Source organism: Felis catus, chromosome B1 (genome assembly GCF_018350175.1).
Source record: "Felis catus isolate Fca126 chromosome B1, F.catus_Fca126_mat1.0, whole genome shotgun sequence".
In the NCBI taxonomy this organism is placed as follows: Eukaryota; Metazoa; Chordata; class Mammalia; order Carnivora; family Felidae; genus Felis; species Felis catus.
In genome coordinates, this window is record NC_058371.1 from 53,930,010 (window position 1) to 53,936,369 (window position 6,360).

Consider the following 6,360-nt stretch of genomic DNA (forward strand, 5'->3'; position numbering starts at 1 on the left):
ATCTCATGGTTCATGGGTTCGAGCCCCATGTCAGGCTCTGTGCCGACAGCTCAGAGCCTGGAGCCTGCTTCAGATTCTGTGTCTCCCTCTCTCTCTGACCCTCCCATGCTCATGCTCTGTCTGTCTCTGTCTCAAAAATACACAAGCATTAAGAAGAGGAAATTTGAATAGGCAGGGAGACACCAGGGGCATGTGCACAGAGGAAAGATCAGGTGAGGCCACAGGGAGAAGGCAGCCATCTGTGAGCCAAGGAGAGAGGTCTCAGGAGAAACCAGACCTTCCAACACCTTGATCTTGGACTTCCAGCTGCCAGAACTGTGAAAAATAAATTTCTGTTGTTTAAGCCACAGCGTCTGTGGTATTTTGTTATGGTGGCCCCAGCAGACGGATACACTGTGAAAGTTTGAAATTAATTACCTATATTCTGGAGCTGAAAACCTATCCTTCTCATCATGGTTTTTCTATTTTTAACTAAGTCTTTATATCTAAATCCAGAAAGAAATATGAACATTAAGGAAGAACTTAATACTAAAAATTCATGGGTCACCAAATATGTGCCAGGCACTGTTCTAGGTGCTCCATGGTATGTCAACCTATTCTGCACTGAACAGCTCAGGAAGCATGGCTACAGAGGTTGAGTGATCAGCTCCAGATCGTACAATTAGCAGAGAGGAAAAGACCGCATTTGAAGGTACACCTGCCTAAGACAGCAGAGTCATAGAGCAAAGGCTCTGGAGCTCCATGGCTCGGTCTGAGCCCAGATTTGCTGCTAAAAGTCAGAGTGAGAACTTTGGGACAGGTCACTTGTCCTCCACGAGCCTCAGTTTCTTCATCTGTAAAACGGCGATAATAGCATTTATCTTGTAGGCTTGGCAAAAGGATGAAATGAGAGAACACACAAAAGAACAAGAACATAGTATATATTCAAAGCTCCCCTCTTCTAGCTCGTGCAGGCGGAGCCAAAATGAGAAGCCTTGACCCTAATCTTTGCAGAAACTGCCTTATTTCAGCAGTGCTTTTTGGTTTTAGTAAAGAAAAGAAACTACTTCTATATTGATTTATATGTGAGCATTTAAAATTTAATAAGCTGATACCTATCAGGTGACTGACTTGTCTCTCTCTTTAAGCTGGGCCTGTGACTAGTTGTATCTTGGGATGTCTGTGTTCACCCCAGGCAGGGGATGTAGGAAAGTCAAGTTAAGACTGGCTTGTCTTAACAGGTCAGAACTGAACCAACAAAGACTAGTGTGTGTATGAAAATATATATATATATATTTGATTGGGAATTCTGACTTGAATTTAAATCTATTTTTAACTTGTATTTCTTAAATCACGATTTAATCACGGCTAAAACTACTGCTCTGCTGTGATTACCTCGAAATGAAAAGTTTAATTAAAAACCAAAAGGGACGCCTGGGTGGCTCAGTCAGTTAAGCGTCCGACTTTGGCTCAGGTCATGATCTCACAGTTCGTGAGTTCAGGACCCTCGTTGGGCTGTGTGCTGACAGCTCAGCCTGGAGCCTGCTTCAGATTCTGTGCCTCCCTCAATCGTTCTCTGCCCCTCCCCCACTCATGCTCTGTCTCTCTCTCAAGAATAAATAAAACATTAAAAAATGCTTAAAAATAATAAATAAATAAATAAATAAATAAATAAATAAATAGCAAAAAGAAAAAAGAAAAAAGTACCACTCAGTACCACACCTTGACTCAAAAACACTTCCTTCAATTTTCTAGGCAGATGACCTTGGCCAAATTCCCTAATGTCCTTAAACTCATTTTCCTCATCTGTAAAATGGCCACAATGATTCATTATTTGGTCGTAAATGATAAATGCAGTGATACACACACACACACACACACACACACACGTGTGTGTGTGTGTGTGTGTGTGTGTGTGTATAGTGCTTCGAGAAAAAGGCATTTTCACAGCATTTGCTATGTGCGAGTCACTGGCCTGAGCACTTTACCTGAATTTATTTAACTCAGTTTAGTCTTTACAACAACCTTATGAAGTAGGTATTATTTCATCCTCATTTAACGGATGAAGAAGCTGAGATTCAGAGAGTGAAGTAACTTATTCAAGGTCACAAAGCTAGTACCTAGTACTGAGAAAAGCCACCCTTTTTAATTTGACTGTTATTGAATTTTGCATTTTATCTGTTTTCATTTAAACAGAACTTTGTTCAAAATTACTAAATAAGGGGCACCTAGGTGGCTCAGTCAGTTAAGCATCCGACTTTGGCTTGGGTCATGATCTCGCGGTTCACAAGTTCGAGCCCCACGTTGGGCTCTGCTGCTAGCTCAGAGCCTGGATCCTGCTTCGGATTCTGTGACTCCCTGTCTCTCTCTGCCCCTCCCCTGCTCATGCTCTGTCTCTCTCTGTCTCTCAAAAAATAAATAAATAAACTTAGGGGCTCCTGGGTGGCTCAGTCGGTTAAGCGGCCGACTTCGGCTCAGGTCATGATCTCGCGGTCCGTGAGTTCAAGCCCCACATCGGGCTCTGTGCTGACAGCTCAGAGCCTGGAGCCTGTTTCGGATTCTGTGTCTCCCTCTCTCTGACCCTCCCCCCGTTCATGCTCTGTCTCTCTTTGTCTCTCAAAAAATAAATAAACTTAAAAAAGTATTAAATAAAATATAACCTATAAATAAGAATACTTCACAAAATTATGTTATGGTTTGTTTCAGATTTAACTTAGTTTTACCTAGGAATTATTTTTTTAAGTGTACAAACTATATTGATAAAATTGTACAGCTAATGTAAATGAAACTAAATACTGCTATCACACAGAAGCTGAGAAATATATATTAGAAACCACAGGGGATGTGCTTACTGGGTATAGAATATACTATATATAATGTCCTGTAGACATATTTTTTAAAGTTTATTTGTTTATTTTGAAGGGGGGTGGAGAAAGTGAGTGGGGGAAGGGCAGAGAGAAAGGGAGAGAGAGAGAGAGAGAGAGAGAGAGAGAGAGAGAGAACCCCAAGCAGGCTCTGCACTGTCAGCACAGAGTCTGATGCAAGGCTCAAACTCACAAACCATGAGCTCATGAACCAAGCTGAAATCAAGAGTTGGACACTTAACCAACTGAGCCACCTGGGCACCCCTCCTGTAGATAGTTTTAAGTCAAAATGTACATTTAATCTAAAATATCAAAACACTCCGCTTCAAAAATTACCCTACCAATGTACTTTTTTCCATTCTTACGTTTACGTTATACAAAAAGGTAATCATAATATACAGGAAATCTCACCATCTAGTTCAAATTTTCCATCTTCTCTCAAACACATCTCTCATATTCATCTGTACTTTTCTTCACCCCACATGTGCAAGCACACACTTCGGGTGGCCTTGTGCTGGATGCTGGAGATATCCAGAGAAAAGGACCCTGAGCTGGACACACAGGTGGCAAGCTCATCAGAAGGATATGATTGGTGTTTCCACTGTAGACTTTTCATAGATGAATTGGAAGACAAGAAAAGAAAGTGGGTGGGGAAGTATCCTCAGGCAAGCAGACAGAGAATGGCAAAGACCTGGGGCTTGGAAAGTGGAGTAGGTTTGAAATGATTTTGCTTCCTAGACTACAAAGAGGAACTCCAAGAAAGATGTGGGCGTGGAATGCCCTACCTCCTATGCAGTGTCCTAGAGTCTGGATATTTTAAGGACATTAAAAGCGAGAATGTCCAAATGTGACTGGATCGATATTTTAGAACTTTTACTGGGAAGACTGTGGAAACGGAATTGGATTTAAGAAATTTGTGGGCAAAGTAATTCAGGATGTTAACAGCTATTGTGATCACAGGAGAAAGTATAAGAAAGGTATGTGATCACTGAACAAAGACAGTGACAATGGAAACTGAGAAGAAAGGTAGTTAAAGGTGCTAACTTTGCTCTAGATCCCAGTCCTTCCTATGTGCTATAAACAAACAAAAAACTGTTTCTCACATTTTTTTCTATCTCTTGTATATTATTTATTAACAATCCAGAAGTAATTAGTTAAAACAGATACTTATTGTATTACTGTGTACCAGGCATTAGAATAGTGCTTTATAAGTAATACCTAATTTAATTTTCACCAAAGTCTTATAGGAACTGCTACTTTACTAAGAAAAAGTCTGAGGCACAGAAGGTAAAGCAACGTGCCCACAGTCACCCTGCTGGTCAGTAGCAGAGGCAAGATCCAAACCCATTTTGTCTGAACCCAAAGCTGACGCTCTTATGTCTCACCCACCCACCTCCAGACTGTTTCCGGTTCCTCTTACTCTCATGGACTCCTCGCCTCATAAGCTGAATCAGTCCTCCTGTCCCTCCTTAAAGGACAAACTTATTTTCCCTCTAATCTTTCCAACTACTGTCCAATCTATTTCTTTCCATGTAACGTCTTGAACTCCTGCAATACCTATCTTCTTGCCAGCCATTTTCTCCTTAAATCTCAGCCCTTTGGTTTCTGTGCCTTGTAAATTTACTCACACTAATTATTGTCTTGAAAAATTCAAAGCATTTCTTTATCCTCCTTTTAATTGTGCTCTTTAGGGTACTTTGTATAATTAATTGCTCCTTTCTTCTTGAAGCTCTTTTCCCCCATATGTGCCGGCTCTCCCAACATGGTCCGATGTCACTGTTGCGGTCCCTTCTCTGTTTCTTTTGTCAGTTCTTTTCTGTTGAAGAACTTGTTCTTCTTCTATCCTCTGTGCATGCTACTTGAGGTTTTTATTTCCTTTTTTTTTTTTTGTCCTCTGCTGTTCTCTTTCAGTATGATCCCTCAACTTACTCTTCATATTATGACTCTTTTAATTATTGTGATGGAATGTAAGTCTCTCTCTCCCTTAATTTCTCAATATTTTTTGAAGATCTAATTTCAAACTAACTTGGAGGTCTTTCTTCCGTGGCTTACTGATAGTATTTTACACGGCCTCCCCAGCTTCCCTAAACACCTTCACTGCTGACCGGGTCACCTTCCCCCATATCTCCTGTAAGCAGCAAAGTACACAAAGGATTCATTCTGCTCTTAGTTTAAAACCTTTTTCCTGACTTTCATCTCCCTGGTGCTTAGATTTCTTTGTTCATAAAGACAAATGCCAACCTGGTATTATGCTTACAGGATTAAAACTGAAGGGGCGCCTGGGTGGCTCAGTCATTAAGTGTCCAACTTCAGCTGAGGTCATGATCTCGCAGTTTGTGGGTTTGAGCCCTGCTTCGGGCTCTGTGCTGACAGCTCAGAGCCTGGAACCTGCTTTGGATTCTGTGTCTCCCTCTCTCTCTGTTCCTCCCTGGCTTGTGCTCTGTCTCTTTCTCTCTCTCTCAAAAATAAATAAACATTACAAAAATAATTTTAAATAAAATTGAAACCTGCAGGTGATAACAAGGGGGGAAAAAGTGACTAGTTCAGAAGAATAGCCATGGCTGAATCCATCTTGGAGACACAGCCGGCACTCAGGCTCCTGAAAGAAAACTTTCTGTCCCATACTTGCAACTCAGAGCCTCCACAGCTAGTGTGATTCAACGAGTAAGCATTCCATTGAACCAACAGTTCACCAGGCTGAAAGCGACTCTGGAAGTCCTGGGCAAGTAAATGATTACCATTCTTGTGGAGCCCTCTCAAGATGACACACGGTTGACACTGATCTGAAACAGAAGTGCCAAATCTTAAAGTCCCAGCCTTGAAGTGATATGATTCAGGGGTCTTCGGTCGGAGCGCAGTTCGATTATCTCTAATGTGTGTACAAGACTGTCAACCGCACAACTAAGTAAAAAAAGAAAGAGAGAAAGAGAGAAAGAGAAAGAAAGAAAGAAAGAAAGAAAGAAAGAAAGAAAGAAAGAAAGAAAGAAATAAAACAATGGTGCTAGTTACCTCTGCACCCCACACCCATCCGCACCCCAATCGCCATGAGATGGGAATTCAGACATAAACTTGGATTGAGACAAACAGCAACACCCCTAAAATGTCGCTTCGTTTGCTTGTTTTTGCTTCTGATTCGGGGGAGTGGGGGGGTAGCAGAGAGAGGAGGCCCTGAGGGTTGGAGGGGGACACCAAGCTCCCAAGCCCCTCCCTCCTCCGCTCTCCTTTTATCGGGGGCGGGGGGGGGGTCTTCGGCGCACTGAATGAAGGTAATCTTTTTTAGAAACAACTTCTCTGTTTTCCCTGTCAGCGCCCTGCCAGCCACTCACCCACAGGCTGAGGGGAGGCTCTGACCCGGGCAGCGAGTCAGGAAGGCAAAGATCGCGAAGCCTGGCGCCCCGGAGCGCTCAGCGCCAGGTGACACAGCCGTGGGCTCCCCTGCGCGGGCTTGACAGTTTCATCCCCGCCCACTCGCAGGAGAGCGCCCCGCCGGGCTGCACGCGCGCGCGCAGGGGGCCAT

The 6,360-nt window shown here is 42.8% G+C and overlaps 1 long non-coding RNA gene across 3 annotated transcripts in view; it reads right to left on the bottom strand.

Moving 5' to 3' along the window:
* Window positions 1-6,360, bottom strand: part of LOC102901157 — a 31,557-nt gene that overhangs the window by 24,717 nt on the left and 480 nt on the right. The window contains exons 1-2 of one of the 3 annotated variants that reach the window (XR_006596573.1): window positions 6,170-6,288; window positions 5,582-5,744 (exon numbers count right to left, since the gene is read on the bottom strand). The exons of 1 other annotated variant lie outside the window; for it this stretch is intronic. This is a non-coding gene — a long non-coding RNA (uncharacterized LOC102901157). Of the gene's footprint in view, window positions 1-5,581; window positions 5,745-6,169; window positions 6,289-6,360 lie in introns of those variants that run through there. One more of the 3 variants, XR_006596574.1, reaches the window with a different exon arrangement.